General features: G+C 50.1%; 1 long non-coding RNA gene across 1 annotated transcript in view; it reads right to left on the bottom strand.

Annotated features, from left to right (window-relative positions):
• Window positions 1–18313, bottom strand: part of LOC121675412 — a 35462-nt gene extending 17149 nt beyond the window's left edge. The window contains exon 1 of the long non-coding RNA XR_006020073.1: window positions 18086–18313. This is a non-coding gene — a long non-coding RNA (uncharacterized LOC121675412). The remainder of the gene's footprint in view (window positions 1–18085) is intronic.
• Between the last annotated feature and the right edge of the window lie 1370 nt (window positions 18314–19683).

The raw sequence follows: 19683 nt of genomic DNA, 5'->3' as shown, positions 1-19683 counted from the left end.
CACCCTAAAAGCAACCAGCAAGCAGAGAGCTTCCCCTGATGGGAATGTGGAACTGGGACACTGCGGCCCAGCCCCGCTGCTGGAACAGGGCTGTCCCTGCCTGAGCCAAGCAGGTCATTTCCATTTTCATTCAGTTGAATAAAAAGCAGATAAAAACACCTTTAGAAGAAAACAGAATACAGGCAAATGTGTGAATTTGAGCTCTTTGTCGCAGTTGGAGTGCAGGGCTTGCAACGTAAGGGAAGGGAAATTATCTTTATCACTACTTTCAGAAGGAATGTGGCACCTAGGTCATTCTTGCCCTTGATTGATCCTGGGCAGGAATTGTCAGGGTGCAGGGACAAGCCAAAAGCTGCACTTTCATTTCTTCTTCTGAATTTAGCCAGAAAGTTTTAATTTTTCCCCATGACATTGATCTGGACTTGGGTAGAGGCCTCTACTGCTTGAGTCTCTTCAGAGAGCTGCCCTGGTTTGAGGAGCAGAAGGACTCAGTGCAATTCAGGCACCAAGGCAGAGATTTGGCCAAAAGAAGCGTTGAAGAGGTGTCCAAATCTTGTTACACCCACCAGACAGCTCTGCACAGGGTAAAAGTTCCATGCTGGGTTTGGCTGAGCCAGGGAAAGATCCTGTGGGCAGGGACCTTGGGATTTCCTGATGTGTGAGTCTGCAGAGGTGGGAAAGTGGCTGAGAGGGTGGAGAGGGTGGGAAGATCTAGGGGCTGGTTCCCAGGGACCTTAAATCCCACCCAGTCCTCCCTCCTGCCTTGGGCAGGGACACCTTCCACTAGCCCAGGCTGCTCCAAGCCCCGTCCAACCTGGCCTTGGACACTGCCAGGGATCCAGGGGCAGCCACAGCTTCTCTGGGCACCCTGTGCCAGGGCCTCCCCACCTCCCAGGGAGCAATTCCTTCCCAATATCCCATCCATCCCTGCCCTCTGGCAGTGGGAGGGCATTCCCTCTTGTCCTGGCACTCCATCCCTTGTCCCAAGTCCCTCTCCAGGTTTTGGAGACACTGGAAGGTGTCTTCTGCATTTCCATAAAATGAGTGTTCCTGTATCAACAGCAATGGGGTTTATGCTGCTTTGTGTGTCTGTGAGGGGGTAAAATCCTTTTCTCACTAAAAATCAGGCCTCGTAGCAGATAAATCCCAGAATGCAGCTCTGGGGAGAGAAAGTGACTCCAGCCACCATTATCCTTAATAAATACGCATTGCAAAATCATCTTGGCTCCCTCTGATTCACATCAGGGAGCTTAAATTTGCCATTACAGGGAATCTGACTTGTCAAAATCCCATCTGTAATTACAAACCTGCATGAGGAGATGGTGAAATGGTGGGAGAAGGAAGGAACCCATTAGGATTTAGCTGCCAAATGTGTCCTGTTTCCAGAATGATTTAAAAGGTTGAAATCCACAGCAGGTAAGAGGACAAAGTGTCACTTCACAGTATGAATAAATTCATGCAGGGACAGTCACTGACCACCCTACTGAAGCCTGGATTTACACTCAGTCCTAGCAGAGCCAGGCTCCAAGGTAAATATAATTACCTGGGCAATAGCCCTGAACTCTTGCAAGTCTGATTTGTGCCTTTGGCAGCCAGACAGAGCAAAGGGCTGCAGGAGGAGGGAGGGATGGGGGCAGGGCAGGAGGCCACCAGCACACCCCGAATCTCAGCATCACTTTGGAGACACCAAACTCTCTTTTTGAGAGCCTCCCTGGGAGCAAAGCCTGGCTGGGAAGGTGCTCTACAGAGGATTTCCATCACCTCTGGGATGCAAGCACAGGGAGCCAGGCAGCAGGATCCAAACAAGTTCCACCAAAAGGAAATCAGATGGGTGGGAAGAAAAGCTAAACCTGGGATGGGATGTGTGGGTGCTACAGAAGGAGGGGCAGCAGCTCTGGTGTCCCCTCAGGTGCACTGTTGGAAAATGGTTAGAGGATCAGGGACATGGATTATTGATAAAGGGAACAAATCAATAACAGAACTGTGCAAAGCAAAGGCCTGCAAGCAAAGGCCTGCATGAGAAAAAGCCTCCATGAGAAATGCCTGTGTGAGAAACAAGCCTGAGAACAAAAAGGGAGTTTTAAGGAGGTACAGTCCTGTGCTGATAAGATATACTGACCATGAGAAGGGAGGAAGATTTTTGATCTTTCAAGACAAAACATAAAGCTTGCCAAATGTAGTCTTTTATCTAAGCCAATTCTGTAGAAGTAAGAATGCGCCTTTGTAAGTTCAAACTAATTAAAGAACTGATAAGCTTGTATTCAATGCTATATAAGTGCCTCTGTATTGCTAATAAACGATGCTTGCATTACCGGTCACATTGATTGTCTGCATGGCTTCCCGCACCCGAAATCGGCAGTGCACGGTGACATTTTGCTGTCGTGGGAGGCGTGGCACAGAGAGCAAAGCTGTGGGCAGGTTACAGGGGGGTGCTGCCAGCGCTCAGCACGCAGTGTCAGCTGTGTCTGCTCCGAGGTGAGGCTGGCATTGTTAAATACCTGTCACTGCCGTGTCACAGGGCAGGGCCTCTGCCAGTCAGCCTGGCCCTGCAGGCTCTCCCTGCTCTGTTTTCCATCCTCTGAACCGCAGCGATGGCTCTGGCATTGAGTTGACTGTAGAAAATCAATAAGCAGCACTCTCAGCTCCATGGGGCAGCAGGAGACAATTGCAGAGCTCAGGACACGCCGTGCCCAGATGGGCCTTGGCCCCACCTGAAATGGCTGTGCCCCTAAAAACCTCTCTCTCACCACTTTCTGTGTGGGGAGGGTTTTAAACACTGGTTTCTGGCTGCTGTCACAGCTTCAGGGCAGAGGAAAAGAGCTTTCTGGACAGGTATACACAGCTTTTTTTGCCTTCCAGCTGTGGCCAGATGAGGTTAACCCTGGGGATGCGCAGGAAACTCCTCCTGGGGGCCTTCCAGTTGTCACCCCTGGGCTGGGGATGCACTGAAACACCCGGTGTCACCTTTGCTTAGAATTTTTCATAAATTGGATTATTTTAATTTGAAAGAACTTCAAGCCATGACTCCGAATTGCAGCTGCTCTCTGTTCTCCCAAACACGGGCAGTAAGGGGATAATGTGTTTGGGGTTGGGGTTTTTTCTTCAGGGAAAGCTTTTGGAGAGTGCTCCTCGTTGGGAAGTTCAGAGCACACCCTTGGCAGGCACCACCCTGTGCTGCCAGAGCTGCCCTGATGCCCAGGCACGAGGAGGAGGAGCAAGAGGAGCCTCCTCAGAGCACAGAGACACCCGCAGGGATGGACAGAGCAGCGTTGGGTTAATGCTTGGACTCGAGGGCCTTAGAGGTCTTTTCCTGCTGGTGGTCTTTAGGGCCCCTTCTGACCCCACCCCTGCTCTGGTTCTGTGATTCTCTGATCTGGTTTTGCCTTGGCTGCCAGCTCTGGATGATGGTAATGAGGGACCCAGCTCTGCTGGGGGGTGGGAAAATCTCTGTGGCTGCTCAGCACAGGCAGGAGAAAGTCGAGATACAAAAAAATCTGATGTATAAGCAAGGGAAAAATGCGATTCAATAGATCAAACAGATCAAACAGAACTCCTGCCTGCTCAGCACTGCTGTCTTCATGTTAAAATGCTGAGAAATGCTCACACATTTGTCTTCTCCAGTCTTTCCTCAGGGTGTGCCTGAGCTGGGAGTGCTTTGTGGGACTGAGCAGGGACTGGGCCAGGTGCAGACTCAGCTCAACACCTTTATCAAGGAGTCAGGCCATCCTCATCCCAAAATGCAGACTGTGGCTCTCTGTCACACAGGATGATGTGTGTGGATGATGTCCCAGGTGTGGTCTGGCTCAGGGAAAGCTCTTGGGTGCTATTGGAAAGGAACTGGTGGGACAAGGAATGTCTTGGACTGGTACAAGGGCTCTAGATGGTGAGAAATGAGCCTCTCTGAGGGTCCTGGCTGAGCAGAAGGGGCAGGGCCAGGCCTGGTTCCCTCATTTCCCAACCTGGAAACCCTTGGCTTAGAGAACAGTTCTCCTCTGAAATGATCTCTGCTCCTGAGCCTTCCCTGAGTGCACCCAGCAGCTCTCAGACAGAGCATCCCCAGCAGGAGCCAAGCCCTTGCTGCAAGATGTGCTTCGAGTGCCACAAAGGTTTCTGAGTGCTCACAAATCCAAAATGGAATTCCCGAGCTGAGGGAGAGCAACCTCCAGGGCTCAGGGGACATGGCGCACTGAGCTGCTGGTCAGCAACGTGGCAAGGGAGGGGTCTGGCCCACAGGGGATTTTGTGTTTGAGAGCCTTGCACCTCCTGTTCCCACAGCTTCCCTGAAGTGCAGCCTCCTGCATTCGCTGCATCGTGCAGGGATAGAAGCCTGTGCACTTCTCCTGGGGTGCTCTTAGGGGCTGGGGAGAGAGGAGTTTCCTCATGGGATGTCTCCATCTGCCTCCAGACACTGTGGCTCCCAGGCAGATAAAGTGTGTTCCCCCCAAACCAAAGCTTTTTGTGGAATAAACATGTTTTGTGATTTGTGATGGCCATGAACTAAACCACAAGAAGTTCCACCTCAACATGAGATAGAATTTCTTTACACTGAAGGTGTCAGAGCACTGGAAGAGCTGCCCAGGGAGGGCCTGGAGTCTCCCTCTCTGGAGACATCCCAAACCCACCTGCTCCTGGTGACCCTGTCCGGGCAGAGGGGTTGGACTGGATGATCCCCAGAGGTCCCTTTCAGCCCGAAGGATTCTGTGAACTCTTCAGCCCCTTTAACAACCTTGCACTCCTATTCATTAGAGCTTTGGCACCATCTCTGGTCAGCCCCTGGGCTTGTCTTGCTGCCCTGGACAATTTTGGGAGCAATCCAAGACCCAGTTTTCATCCTGCTTTGCCAGCCTGGAAGAAGGTACCCAAAGGAGACTCTCAGCAGCCCTTTTGCCTTCACCCTCCATCACCTCTTTCCATAAGCACGTTGATTTTGGGAGACAGGACTGAGTTCTGACCATGGTCTCCAAGGTAGCCCAAATTGTGTCACCATGTGCAGGACACACAGTGCTGGCAAATGTCCCCAGGCTGGAAAGTGGCAACTGGGAGTGCACCATGCACAGGCACTGCCCGTGGGGGAAAGAGGTACCACGGACACCTGGGGGTGACCCGAGATGTCTGGGCAGTGGTTGATGAAGAAATGCGTCACTGTGGCCACCAAGCTTCTCTGCCCACATCCTGATTGTGGCTGAAGTTGTCTGAGATCTCTCTCCTGTTTATCCCTCTCCAATTTCCACCTTTTTCCCATGAAAACACTGAACCTGGGGGGTGCTGCTTGCTCTTTGGTGGTGTGAAGAGAGCAAACAGTAAGGAAAGCTGGTGAGCACTGGGAGAGGCAGCTGTGTCATATCCCAGGGCAGCTGGGATGTTGGGACTGCCAGGGTGCTGCTGCTCATGCTCCAGAACAGGAGCACTGGGCAGGAAAAGGAGGTGGCACAGGCAGGAGAGTGAGGAGGAAGAGGAGCAACAAGAAGCCCCTGTCCAAAGGCAGTACAGGCAGCTGGGGGAGAAATACACTGGCAGGAGCTCAGTGGAGTGACCCAGGCTGGTGGGACAGAGTGGCTCAGCCACCTCCCCTCCAGCTGGCTGCTCACTGAGCCTCTCTGCATCCTCTGCCCATGGCTTTTGGGAAATCAGCACTGCCTGACAGTTAACAGCACTCAGATATGTTTTGTCAGCTCCTGAACGGCCATGAAAGAGGAAACTGAAAGATTATACAAGCCCCAAGGCAGGGAGGCGAGAGATTTGAGCTGTGAGAGTGCCAGAGTGCAGCCACAACCGGTCTCAGGGTGACTGAAGCCGTGGATGGCACAGCCCAGGACGAACATTTGTACACAACAGGGCTCTTGTCTGAGCACAGCCCTGCTGGGCTCTGGGGCCAGGGCTGCAGCTGGAGCCCAAATTGGCAGCAGCAATTAGCAAAGCTCCTGGGAGGGGAGCAGAGGGCTCCTGGAACATGGAGAGGCACCAGAGCAGATCTGCCAGGGTTTCCAGTGTGTTCCTGGGTCCTGGGGTTCAGACCACGAGAGCACTGTCGGCTCCTCCTCGGCAGGCTCGGGGGAACACTGGGAGGCTGGAGCTCGAGCCACATTTATCTGCATTGATCTGTGCCCTGTGGGAGCACACTGCTGGAATGAGGGCTCATTAATGGGGAAGGAATGACAGAAAGAGCCTAATAAATGTCCCTCACATCCTAAACACTCCGAGCTGCTGGGGCTGAGCACTCTTCACTCCGTAAGAGAAACAATTATTTCCCCGCAGATTAAATTCAGTGCAGACTGAAAGCACGCGGATGAAAGCAGCCGAAACCCTGGGGTGAGAGGAACGTTGCAGGAAAATATGAATGTATTCCACTTGTAGCACACTAAATATTATCTGGGGCAATAGTAGGTTCAATCAGGCACCTCTAGGGAGGTGTAGAAGTCCTGCCAGAGCATGGATGGAATGAGGTGCCTCGGTTGTACAGGTTCCTGCAGCCCTGGCTAGGATGGGGGATGTAACAGGAGGTGATGGTCCCATCCACCTCGTATCCAGACAACACATTTGCATGGTGTTTGTAAGGGTAAAATCCATTAGCTGGCTGAAAAAGTGACTTCTCAGTGCTCAGAGCAGCCTGGGTTTGCTCTCAGTAATGTTAACAGCAAAAATGTTACCTAAGGAGAGACCAGGGGGTCTCATTCCCAATGCTTTCATCTCCATCCTTCTCTTTAATTAAATTAATTAAATTAATTTAATTACAATAAAAAACAAACTCTGTTGCACCTACATAAATCCTACAAGGTCCACCCTCTTAAACAACTTCCTTCAAGAAATTAGTTGAGTAAAATACACTGAAAACCATAATTACATCCCGGATCCAGTTTATCAAGTAAAATCTCTAATGTATATTTGGCAATCAGCTTCTTGTCCCTGGAAGTCAACCTTTTCCTACAAAAAGTTGGGGCCTGATGTTTTGAGCTGTCAAGGATATGAAAACCCAAGGAAAAACTCAGTTGGTCAGCACTATGGAAAAACTCAGTTGCTCAGCACTATGGCAAATCCAACTCATTAATGCACTTTTCTCCCCATTCCAAAAAGAAAAAGAAAAAAGAAAAATCCAAGATATTCTTCAATTTAAACTGTGGATCACACTTCAGAAAGACACCAGAAGGGAGGGGAGCAGAATGCTGTCTAGATTTCTGTCATGTGTCATTTTTCTCATGTTATTAAATTCAAAGGAAAACAAAGTCCACTATAATCAAGAGCAATTGTTATGGTAGGAGCATTTATAAGGTACAATGAATATAAATGGACCACTTTTCCTGCAACAGAGTGCAAGGAAAATCCTGTTAAAGACAATTACTTAGAGTCTCTGGCAATAAACCCAGCAGTGAGGACCCCTTGAACCCAGGGCTCCTGGTGTCCGGCCACCAATTGTGCAGTCAGGAGTTAAGAGGATCTTTAGGCAAGGCTGCCATTAAAATCCCTTCCCAAAGTCCCAGGAGCAGGACTGATGCCTTTGGATGGACCAGCAGGGTTCAAATGGATGAGCTGTCTGCTCCCTGCAGCTCGAGCCACGCTGGGAGCTCAGCCCTCCGTGCAGGGGAGAGGTTTGGGCTCCTCAGCTTCGGCATCTGGGATGGCAGGGACAGCAGGAGACACCCTCAGGGAAGGGGGATTCAGCATCACACTGACACTTGGACTGAATGACTCAACGCTTGTTCAAACCTCGTTTTCTCCAAGACCATGAGTTCTCCCTTCAGACTCAGCTGGTGATGGGGGGGGGTTGAGATGTTTTGGGCACTCAGGCCCAAAGAGACAGGTTTGGATCAGCCTCCTGAGGATCCTCTCAGAGCTGACACCTCGTGTGTCGAGGAGAAGTGACAAATCTGGATGAAAGGAACAGTTCTTGGATGCCTCGTTGCTCCCATTGCCCCTCTTTGGGCTGTTTAGGGGTTGAGTGAGCCTGGAGCATCCCTGCACCCGTGGTGGCTGCAGGTGTCCTGGGCATGGCCAGCTCTACCTCCTGCCCCTTGGATCCCAACCCAGCTCTTTCCAGCTCTTCCTGCTCACAGCAAAGAGATTTTTAGTCCCAAATCCATAATGAGTTTCTGGGAAGGAGCAGATTCAAACCAAGCTGGCTGAGCCAGGGGAGGCTGGACGCTGACAGCCAGGGCTTGGACTCTGGGGACTCTCCAAAAGCCAGGGCCTGAGCAGCTGTGAAATGGGGACTGCAAGGCAGCACTGGAGCAGCCTTCCCTGCCTCTGCTTCCCTGAGCTGTCACCACTCAGGACTGTCACCAGAGCCGTGGTTTGAGCCGGGCTGAGGCAACAAAAACACAGTAAGGGAGGACAATCTCCTCTCCATTCCCCAAATCACTGGCTATCATCACGTTGACTTAATTAATTGTTAACATCTCTGTAATTACGCAGTAATAGAAATTATTCCCTCTCGGTGCTGATGAAGATAATGAATAACAATCATGGCTGCTTTGTTTCTCAGCATTAATCTGTTTTGAAATATACATTGATTTTATTTTGATTAGGGCTAAACCCACTTTCCACGCTGCAAAAAAACCTCTCTGATTTGAGTAAATTGCTGTTGGCATTTACATTATGATAATCAGCTCAGAATCAGCTGCTCTCTTCCTGGGTGTCATTTGCTTACTTCCTAGTCCACTGTAATTTGGGGGTTATACTTGGGAATATTTAATTATGGCTTCCTTTCTGCCTTGCTCCGTGATCCACGTGTTCCCCATCACTGTTGTTATCCATGAAATGGTTCATAACTCTGCAGGCTCATCCAGGCTCGTTCTCCTGGTGCTCTGACAGTCCTGCTGGGCTGCCTTCCTCAAGCCAAGCCCAGCTTCAAGGCCCTGGCAAGAGTGGGAATTAGTGAAAACTCCAAAGAAAACCAAAACTTACGTGTTGGTTTTGCACTGAAACTCTGTGTCCGGTTATTTTCCTGATTCATTTGGAAAATCCCAGGAGTCAGAGCCTGGTACCAAACTGCCTCAAAAATATATTCTAATTATTTCGCTTGTGCTCCTGACTCTGTCCCAGCCTTCCTGTGTGCTCTGTGCTCTCCCACTGCCACTGAGGTGGGGGCCTGGGTTTGGATCTGGTTTGGATCCCAGCTCACACACCAACGTTGCAGTTAAAATCCCTGGACTCAAGTATTTCACTACAAACACCTGAATTCTTCCTGCTGCTTTTAGGGCAGAGCGTGTATCTGGCAACAATGAGATATTTTTAATCTCAGGGTTGAATTCTCCATTTAAATTATTCACAGCATTCAGTTCTGGCATTTTCCAAAAGGAACTTTTTCCTGCTTGAAAAGGTTTGCTTTTTTATTCAATGTTTATTTTGATTTATTTTCTTTTTAAGAGGAGAAACACATCCTTTTCAACAGTTTTGTTTTTGTATTTTCAATTTCAAATCATCATAAAAGACATGTTTTTCTTTTGAACTGGAAGAAAATTTCTGTCCAGAGCAGCAGCCCAGCAACCAAATTTTTTTGGCCCGGTAGGTTTAACCAACATTTTATTTTGATGTTCCTGTAACAAAACATTTCAAAAATTCTTTGCTGTGAAACTTCTCCCATCATCCTAAGCCAAGATATCCAAGGAGAAGTTTATTTCTGATGTTTAAAAATATTTTAAGTTCTCCAATATCCTGGGAATGCTGCTAGCCTCAGCCTGGGAGGAAGGATGCACGACCTCCTGCTGCCTGTTTTTGTGGGGTGAGGAAGATTGGTCTTGATGATCTTGGAGGTCTTTTCCAACATTAAGGATTCTGTGATCCCTCCTCAAAGCCTCTTCCCTTCCTTTGCTGACCTCTCCTCCTTCCCCAGGCTCTGTGCAGCCCTCCCCAAGACTGCAGGGAAGTGGGCAAGTGGTTGGGGGGATATCCTGGAGGGATCCTGAGTGCAGGTGCTTGGGGTGATGCAGGACAGAGCATTTTCCTTGGAAACAGGAGGGCTGTTGCTGCCACAGCTATTTCAGATTTCTCCAGCCTGGGCTGGGGCCTAAGATAAGCAAAGTCCACCAGCACTGCTAGGGCAGCCCAACCAGAGGAGGAGTGGGCCAGGCACTCATGGACATGGCAATTCAGGAGGAATTCCTTCCCAGAAAGGGTGGTCAGACACAGGAAGGGCCTCCCAGGGAGGTTTGGAGTTCCCGTCCCTGGAGGTGTCCAAGGAAGGACTGGATGTGGCACTCAGTGCTCTGGGCTGGGGACAAGGTGGGCATCGGGCACAGGTTGGACTCGGTGACCTTGGAGGGCTTTTCCAACCTCAGTGATCCTGGGATTCTGTGATTGGGCTTTACCCCCAAAACCAGGAAGCATAAGAATTGCCTTAAAAATTAGTTGTAAAAATAATTTGATCAATCCATGAGTCCATACTACCAGCTTAGACTGGCTCCTGCAGGGATCAAGATCTGACTCCTCTCTTTCAGGGATGGGCTTCTGGAATGTTTTGGTGTGAGAGGATGGAGCACATCACCCGATCACAGAATCCTGGAATCCCTGAGACCTCCAAGAGCAGCGAGTCCCAAGCTGTGCCCGATCCCCACCGTGTCCCTGGCCCAGAGCTCTGAGTGCCACATCCAGCTGTTCCTTGGACACCTCCAGGGATGGGGGCTCCAAACCTCCCTGGGCAGCCCCTTCTGATGTTTAGCAACTCTTTCTGTGAAGGAATTCTTCCTGATGTCCAACCTGGACCTCCTCTGGGGCAGCTTGAAGCCGTGTCCCCTCCTCCTGTCACTGTGTCCCTTTGTCTTGTCCCCAGCCTGCAGCTGGATCCTGTCAGCTGCTCATTAACATGAACGTGCATGGGAAATGAGTTGGGTTTTTTCTTAACAACAGCAACCATTTCATCACCCAACAGCCACGCTGGTACATCCAAGAGAGATTTGGAACCAAAATGGCACCATAATTCTCATTGTTTGGGTCTGACACCCCAGACATGGCACGGCAGGACCACACATCCGGCCCTGGGAATGACATCCTGCTTCTTTTTCAGCACATACTCAGGGGAAGGACAGGTTCCACCCCCTTCCACGTGCCCACTCTGTCACAAGGAGAGGGGGTTAAACACTGATCAAAAGGAACAGCAGAGGGATGGGGTGGCCATGCAGGCAAACCCCAGTTCTGTAATTGGAATCATTCATGGCCCAGGGCAAACAGAAACAAGATAATGCAGAGCAAGGGGCGGCACAGAGGAAAAGAGGCTTTGAAAAATGCAAAGGCAACCTGCAAACATGCAGGGAAATCTGAACCTTTCACTTCAAAGCATTTAAAGTCAGTGTTAAAAGGCTGTTTCTGAAAGGTTTCCATTCTGCTGCCTCTTGTGCACAATTTTTGTTTAACTCAAACTCCCTCTCAGAAACAATTTTTTTATTTCATGCTTGAGCTCTGCTGCTGGAGAAGAGGTGCTGTGTGAGTGTGTGAAGGATACCAGGAGCTGTAAAGACTCATGGAATAAAAGAATGTTTAGGTTGGCAGAGGCCTTTAAGGTCATCGAGCCCAACCATTAACTCAAGAAGGCAAGGCAGGGGAGGGGAAGGGAATTCAAACCAAGGGAGGAGTAGGCAAGGCAAGGCAAGGCAAAGGAGGGGTAGGGAAGGCAAGGGAGGGGGCTGGAAAGCTGCCTTGTCTTCCCTTGCCGCATGTGCCCCTCCTTTCCTGACAAGTCCATCACTAAGCCATGTCTCTAAGCATCACATCCACACTGCTTTTAAATCCCTTCAGGGTTCCACTGCCCTGGACAGCCTCTGACAATGCTTGATAACCCTATTCATGAAGAAATATTCCCTAATATGCAACCTGAGCCTCCCCTGGCCCAGCCTGAGGCCGTTCCCTCTCCTCCTGTCCCTGTTCCCTGGGAGCAGAGCCCGACTCCCCCGGCTGCCCCCTCCTGTCAGGGACTTGTGCAGAGCCACAAGGTCCCCCCTGAGCCTCCTTTGCTCCAGCCTGAGCCCCTTTCCAGCTCCCTCAGCTGCTCCTGGGGCTCCAGACCCGTCCCAGCTCCATTCCCTTCCCTGGGCACATTCCAGCCCCAGGACTGGAGGTGTCCCAGCAGTGCCAGCACAGGGGACAGTCACTGCCCTCGTCCAGCTGCCACACTGTGGCTGACACAATCCAGGTGCCATCGGGCCTCTTGCCCACCTGGGCACACCTGGGCTCATGTGCCCCCACTGTCACCAGCACTCCCAGGGCCTTCTCCAGCTTTCCAGCTGCTCTGCCCCAATCCTGGAGCATTCCATGGTGGTGTTGTGACCCAGCCCTTGGCCTTGTTGAGCCTCACCCACTTGAGCTCAACCCATGATCCAGCCTGTCCAGATCCCTCTCCAGAACCTTCTCCAGCAAATCAGCTCTCCCACCCAACTCACTGTCCTCTGCAAACTGGCTGAAGGTGCCCTCAGTCCCCTCGTCCACATTGTCAATAAAGACATTAAGCAGGGCTGTCCCCAGTGCTGAGCCCTGGGGGCACCCCTGGTGACCAGCACCCAACTGGATTTAACTCCATGGAGGATCTTTAACCTCCAAGACTGTGGATTTAGCTTTGATTTCTTATGGCCAAGCCAAACCTGAAAGTCTGGACACTTCAAACTAACACTTCCTTGACCATTCCATGAAGGCTTCAAGTGAAGAAGTAGAGAAAACCAGAGTCATGGCCACAAGGACACTTCCCAAGCATTTGGGGGAACAGTGTTTTGCATCCACCAGGCTCTTCCCACGAGCTGCAGGAAGGATAATCCTGCAAAGCCCTCCTGCATCACAGCTCCCAGGGCAGCCTCTGCTCCCACACAGACCCACGGCTCTGAAATCCCATCCCAATCTCCCAGCAGAAGGGGGCCTCTGGCCATGGACAGGCACATCCCCAGCTGCTGCGTGGCCGGGGAAGGGCCGGCTCCACGTCCTTTGCTTGTCAGCATTAATCAAGCATTAAAGCAAAGGACAAGCAGATTTTGCTGATTTAATGGATAATTCCAGCTTGTTTGGTCCATCTAATTCAAACTACCAGAACTGAATCTGAAGTGACTACTGCCTGTCCCTGCTTATCTTTGTCAATAGCTTTAGACACAGGTCAATGCAGGTAATCAGTTTTCAAGGGACTCTTAAAAATAGCAGGAGTTTCTATTTAAATATACTCTTTTTTATTTGTAAATGCTCTCCTTCCCTCATTATTGCCATTAAGTTTGGGGATTTTGTTTAGATTTTTTCCCTGAAAAATTAAATCTTTTATTATTATTATTATTATTATTATTATGAAAATAATTTCTTCCATCTCCCTGCTGAACCTCTACTGACATATACATGAATTATGGCTTGCTAAGGCACTTTTCTTCCTGAAATAGTTTGTAAAGGAAGGGAATGAGCTTTGTGAATATTGGCTGGGCTTGAAACAACCCTGTGAGTGATCCTGATTAACGTGGTCACGGTTTGAGGAGGAAAACATGACGGGCAAAGGATTCCAACACAATCCAAGGAATATTTTTATACCAGAAATGCTGCACACTCCTTTTTTTCCTGCACGCTCCTTTTTTCCTGCGTGCACAAACATAAAAGTCCAAGTGCAAGCTACAGGGAATTTATAGACAGAGACAAGCTGCTTAGATGATCAAATAAAAGATGTTTAAACCTCATCAATCTTTCACGAAGCAGAAGGGAAATTTGATTGTCTCTGACAAATGAATGACCTTTGGCAGTTCTGCACAAAGGTGAAGCAGATCCCAGAGTAACAGCACAGGCAGCGAGGGCAGCAGCAGTGGAGGCTCTGATTTTATAGTGGACTCTTTATATGATGAAGTCCATCCAGTAAAAAACCTCCCAACATCCCGTGGCTCTGTGTGGAGTAAATTTAGGAGCAGCTGCTCAGAGACATCACAACTTTCCCTGTGGAAACCCCAAAGCAGAAACTTCAGCTCCTAAATATCTTACTTGGGCAGGAGCAGAAGTCAAGCAAAGGGCCGGCAGGTCCTTTTGTCCCTCCTGGGAAACACTGTCCTTTACAGCCTCCCCTGGGAGCGCAGCTTTGTGGACAGCAGAGCACGTTCTGCTCTCTCAGGTGGGTCATGGATCATGACAGCAGGCTCTGGACTGCAGACCGAGTCTCTTGGGAATGATTCTGAACTTGCAAGTGAAGATTAGGAAGCAAAATGGAGACAGGTACAGCTGCTGGAGCCGGGGCTTTTGGACTTGTGAGAAATCAGCTGTGCTGCTGCTGCTGCTCCTCAGCGCTCCTGAGGTCAGGAGCTGTGTTTATCCTGAAGGACAGATCACATGGATATTCCATGGATTGGAAATATAAGCATGATTTAAGAGCTCCACAGGCTGATGAGACATCTTCTCCAGGCTGGTGAGTTAGGGCTTGTCTCTCTTCATCAGTTTGATTGATCTCAAGGTCACCTCAAAGCCCAGTCCTGTAAAGCTCTGGGCCTGGCTCCAGGCTGCTGCCTCCAGGTAACTGCAGCCTTCCCAGTAAAGGGACCAGCTCTTTCCCATTCCTGTGCCATCTCCATGCCACTCTGCCATGGACTGGGGCACACCAGGGCACGGAAGCACTGGAAGCTCTCCAGCAGCTCCCACCTTGTACTGGGGAGTGGATACCAGCCTTTAGCAGACAGTCCAGGAATGCATCCAGAGCAAAGCTTCCCAAAGGTTCCTGGGACAGGATTTAATGTGCACTTAATTGGAATATCTTTCATGCAAGGAACAACTCCAATAAACAGAAAATACTGAGAGGAACACACAGGTGCCCCCCAAAATGTCGATGTTCTTATTTGCCTGTGTCTTGGTGAACTTCATTGTGTGGTACCTACAGCACAAGCTGGGCAGATACTGGAAGAATTGACCATTAGTTTAAAGGATTCACTGTGTAAGGCACTGGAAGACTTGAAAGACAGGAGACATTTTTAAATGCCAACCTTTGAAATGTTAAATAAGAAGACAGAGAGTCAGGAGCTTCCCTTTCAAACCTATAAAACTTCAGTTTTCAGAAAACACTGAAGTGGATAATCAAATAGTCTATCTGTGAGCTCACAGAGGAGTATAAAGGGATGAGTAACAGTCTGTATGGATTTGTCAAGAACAAATATGTCAAACCAATCTAATTTTCCTTTATGACAGTGCAAAAAGCCTTCTGGATAGAGAAGAAACAGACCATGTCATAGATCTTGATTTTAGTCAGGCTTTTGACACTGTCTCCTCTGATACTTCCATGAGCTAGAAAAATATCATCTAAGTGAATATATTATTGGGTAGTTGCAAAACTGGTTAGAAAATTATAGATGGAGCAATCATTGACAGATTACTGTCAAAACACGATGCTTGCAGTATGGACTGAGCTTTCAGCACTTTCATTAATGGTCCCGATGACGGAACGGAGAAAACACTTCTCAAGCTGGCTGACACCTCCACATGGGAAGGACTGCCAGGATTTGGGATGAGTAGACTCACAAATGAACTGCACAGATTCAGAGCTGAGTTGGAGATGATTTGAAACAAAAAAAGAGATGCTGCTTGGTTGGCCTAAGTCCTCCTGGAAAGGAATGGTCATCTGTAGGAACTCCAGATGGGAACAACTGGCTGCTGAGCAGATCTGAAGGGAAGTCTGTGAGATCGTGGTGTACCAGGTGCCCAGCAGGAGAAGGCAAAGCCTCACTCCACACAAACTGTGATTTGTGAGCCGTGTCAGAAACTCCTCCATCAGCTTATCTTGTCGGCTTTGGACACATATGGTTAATGCTCAGCCAGTCTTCGTGTCCCTACAAAAACATTGTGTTCTCTGAACTGATTTCTCCTCAACTTAGCAGTGGCATATTTAGCTTCGAACATATTGGGCTTGGAAGGCAAGGCAAGACTGAAATTGTGGTGTGACTGTGGAGCAAACTGTCCAACTCTCCCATTAGTTGGGGTTTTTTGTTACCCACTTGTCTTCCTCAGCACATTGCTCATGAGAGTGCGGGGGTGGGATCAACTTGGGGAACCAAGCAGGCTCCTGGTAAAGCCTCATCAGCTGAAAACTTGGCTTTGCTGGTTGATTAAACAAACAAAACCAGTGTTGGAGGACAAGGTCCACTTTTGCTTTCTTCTCAAATAATGGCTTTCCTTCTCCCCACTCTGCAGCGGGATGTGAGTCCTTGCTGCCCGCTCCTGCCTTTCCAAAGGAAGCCACACAAAGCCTTTCCATGGGAAATGTCCAGACAAACCCTTTGCAGCTCCCCGGGCCTCTGCACACGAGCACAGAAAGTCCAGGGAGTTTCAGAGCCCTCCCCATCCCTCTCACTCCCTTTTTTTTCTGGAGAAAATCTGATTAAAGCTGTGCAGGAGAGAAGCAGATGGCAGTTTTGATGTGAGGTGAAGACAGCTTAATCTCCATCTGTGCTGACATTTTCACATGCCTCCCTGCAAACGCTGGCCCCTGATAAGCTCTAATGCAGAGCTGGGGGGTCTTGGTGCCCTTTGCCGGAGGATTTTCCAGGCGGGATGTTGGGAGCTGGCAGACACCGGCCACGGGCTGTGGCCCTTGCAGGAGACACTGATCATTACCCAGCAGCTCGGTGATTGGGCTATCGACCTAATTAACATCCTGAGCACCTCGGCAGCGCCGAGCTCTGGCTTTCGGGAAGCATCTGCTGCAGCCCAGCCCTGCCCTGCCGGCTCCGCGCTCCAGAGAGGCAATTAGGGAAGCGGCAGAGCGAGGTCAGGGAAAAACGAGGCACAAAGGCAGCGCATCTTCTGAAGGGGAGCTAATTACAGAGGGAGCTAATTCCAGTATCCCGAACACCGAGTGCTCCTGTGAGTCAGAAGAATCTGGCAATTAAGGCAGTGATGCATTTTGTGCTTGGTTTGTAAGCACAGGTAATTTTGGTGTTGGAGGCTTGAGTGTATCTGCCAGGGCACTTCCCCAGTGGAGTTTGCCAGCCCACCTTTGCCCAGATCCAGGCAGCTTTTGGAGTGGCTGTGGAGGGCAAGCCCAGGGAATGTGGCCCTTGCTGGGAGCACATGGGACTGGGAGCCCTGTGGCATCACTTGTTCACCTGCTGGGATGGGAGCTGCTCCATCCAACCCCCTCCATCACCTGGGACAGGTAGGCACTGCTAAAACACAGAGTTCAACACAGCTCTGTGGAAATGGTAAATCCCTCAAAGATGAAACACTGCAAGAACAGATGGCCCTGCAGCAGGGCACTGGCCAGGGCACTCGGAAATGTGTTCTCCATGGGTTTCCCTGCCAGCAGCTGAGGCACAGCCCCACGTGCTCTGTGCCAGCCTCCAACGGGGCTCACAGCACCCAGCAGAAGAGGTGAGGTGCTCAGCTGGGGAAGGCAGGAGCATCTCAAATCCAAATCCTTGTTGGAGAGTGTGAGGAAGACACTAAAAAGGCTTAGCAGTAGGACTGGGGATTCAGTGCTCCGACACAAGCAACTGGAAAACACTTCTCATTAAACACAGAGCAATGGGAAAGGTGGGGTTTAATTGAAGTCAGCTTCTGACGTGAAGGAAGAAAGGAAAGCAGGATAATGTTATGGCCCAGCTGCAGTCTCAAGGCTCCCATTAACATCAACAGTACAGCGCATTTTTTGCAAAGAAGGAATCAAAGCCCTGAGTGTGGGGGACACAAGAAGAAGGGGAGGAGAGAGTGGCCCAGTGGAGAGCCCAAAGATGATGTGTCAGCATGAGTCAGGAAGGCTGCTCCCGCTGACTGCCACCCTGGGATCAATCCCACAGCTGCAAGAACGGAAGAGAAATCAGAGCTACAGATTCCTCCTGAAGACCTGAACTGCCCGAGGGGATTAGACCGGGGTTTGGCTGCACATTCAGGACAGATTTGTGAGCAGGCTCCAGGCCAAGTTCCTGGGGTCCCAGCAGGACACAGGGCAAGCTCCTGGGGCACGGCCAGGCGCCAGCTCAGCGCTGCAGCCACAGCTTTGGGGTTACACAAAGCTTTGGGTTCTAAGCAACACCAGGACTTCTCAGCTTCTCTGCCCTTGGTAGGCACCCAGCGTGCTCAGCTTGTGTCAGGAGGTGGCTGAGCACAGGGACGGGATGTTCACTGCAGCCCCAGCTTTGCTGTGTGCCCTCCACACCCATCCACAAGCTCTCACCTCCCCATCCCTGTGGGAATGTCTCAGGGATGCAGTCAGGCAGCAGCACCATCCAGTGCACGTTGTGGCCCCTGGTACAGGACACTCCGTCGATGACAACACACGAGCGCAGGGCCCAGGGATCTGCACAGCAAACCCAGGCCAGGGAGCCACTTGAGGCAGCACCTCCTGAGAGCAAACACCTCATCTGAGGTGTCTGGAGGTGTGTAAAATAACATAATCTGCACAGACAGGTTTAGGACGCCTCCTATGGTTGGCTGACACCCTGATGAGCTACTGCCCAGGGACCTTTCTTGGGCAAGCACAGCGATTTATGGAGCAATTGTGCTGCTCAGTATTTTCCAGGGAGGGGGTTGTGGCTTTAAGGCAGTGCAGGAATTACTGGTTTCTCAACTTCACAGAGCATCCTTGAAATGCTACTTGTGCCATCTTGTGTTTTCCTTGCTCTAAATCAGTTTAAGTGTTTTGTTCTCTCTGCCACCTATTTTTATGGTCTCTCCCCTGCTTGAACATACACACAGCCCCATATACACTGCATTTCTAGGCAGGCAAACAATCTTTCATGCTTTAGGAAGGTCAGCTCAGTCTAACACAGACATTCGGGCTTCTGATTCTCTGTGACTTGTTTAATATCAACCAGGCAAAGATGAAGTTTTGATGACCCCATGTTGCATGTTCATCTGGTTATAACACTCAATAGCAGACAAAGATGAGGTTTTTGTGCAGGTATCTCAGCCTCAGAGGTGTCACTGCCCTGAGAAAAGGTGTCTGCCTGGGAGGTTTGAAGGTAATTGAGAGCTTACAGTGAGGTCCTGCCTCTAAAAATGTGAGCATTGCACTGTTCTGCTGGAAACCTCCATTCTGGGAACAAATCATTGCTCAGGAAACCTGGGACTGTCTCCTTTGCTTAAAATCCTTAGTCAGGATGAATTTAGAAAGCCCAAGCTAGAGGGAAATTGGCTGGGAATAAAGCAATAATGCCTTCATGGCTCTGGTTCAAAGTTTATCCATAGGTAACTTTTTCCAGCAAATCCTTCTAGATTTAATCAAGTTGATCAAAGTATCAGTGAGCACCTCCTGTCCTCCTTTAACCACATTACTTGGCATTGTCAAGGAGCCAGGATGACCCTGCCCATCCCACAGGGCAGAGAGCTTCCCAGGAAGTGCCTCTGCTCTGCGCAGCCTGGCTGGTGCCCAGCGTCACCTCAAATCCTCCTGGCTCCCTGCTCGGTGAGTGACACTTCAGAATCCGGAGAACAATGGGTGGCAGCTGAAAATAGCCATGCTCTGCAGGACTCCTCAGGTGCCAGCCCACTTGTGATCGTGGGATTTGGGAAGCTTGGACAGACAGCTGATGCCTGAGCTGATCACAAGGAGTCAAGCCGGCAGAGTTGTTCCTCAGCATTTGCTCAGCTTTCTCTCTGTTTTCATTTGTGTTGACATAATCACAGGGTCACAGCATGCACTGGGTTGGAAGGACCTTAAATCTCACCTCATTCCACCCCCTGCCATGGGCAGGGACACCTTCCACCAGACCAGATTTCTCCAACTCCATCCAACCTGGCCTTGGATGAACAAAGCTCCTGAGAAAATGGGAG

Source organism: Corvus kubaryi, unplaced genomic scaffold, assembly GCF_017639235.1.
Source record: "Corvus kubaryi isolate FWS band 111438036 unplaced genomic scaffold, C.kubaryi_AGA036_p1.0 134, whole genome shotgun sequence".
Lineage (NCBI taxonomy): Eukaryota > Metazoa > Chordata > Aves > Passeriformes > Corvidae > Corvus > Corvus kubaryi.
The sequence above is the reverse complement of the archived record's forward strand: the minus strand, read 5'-3'. Positions and strand labels throughout refer to the sequence as shown.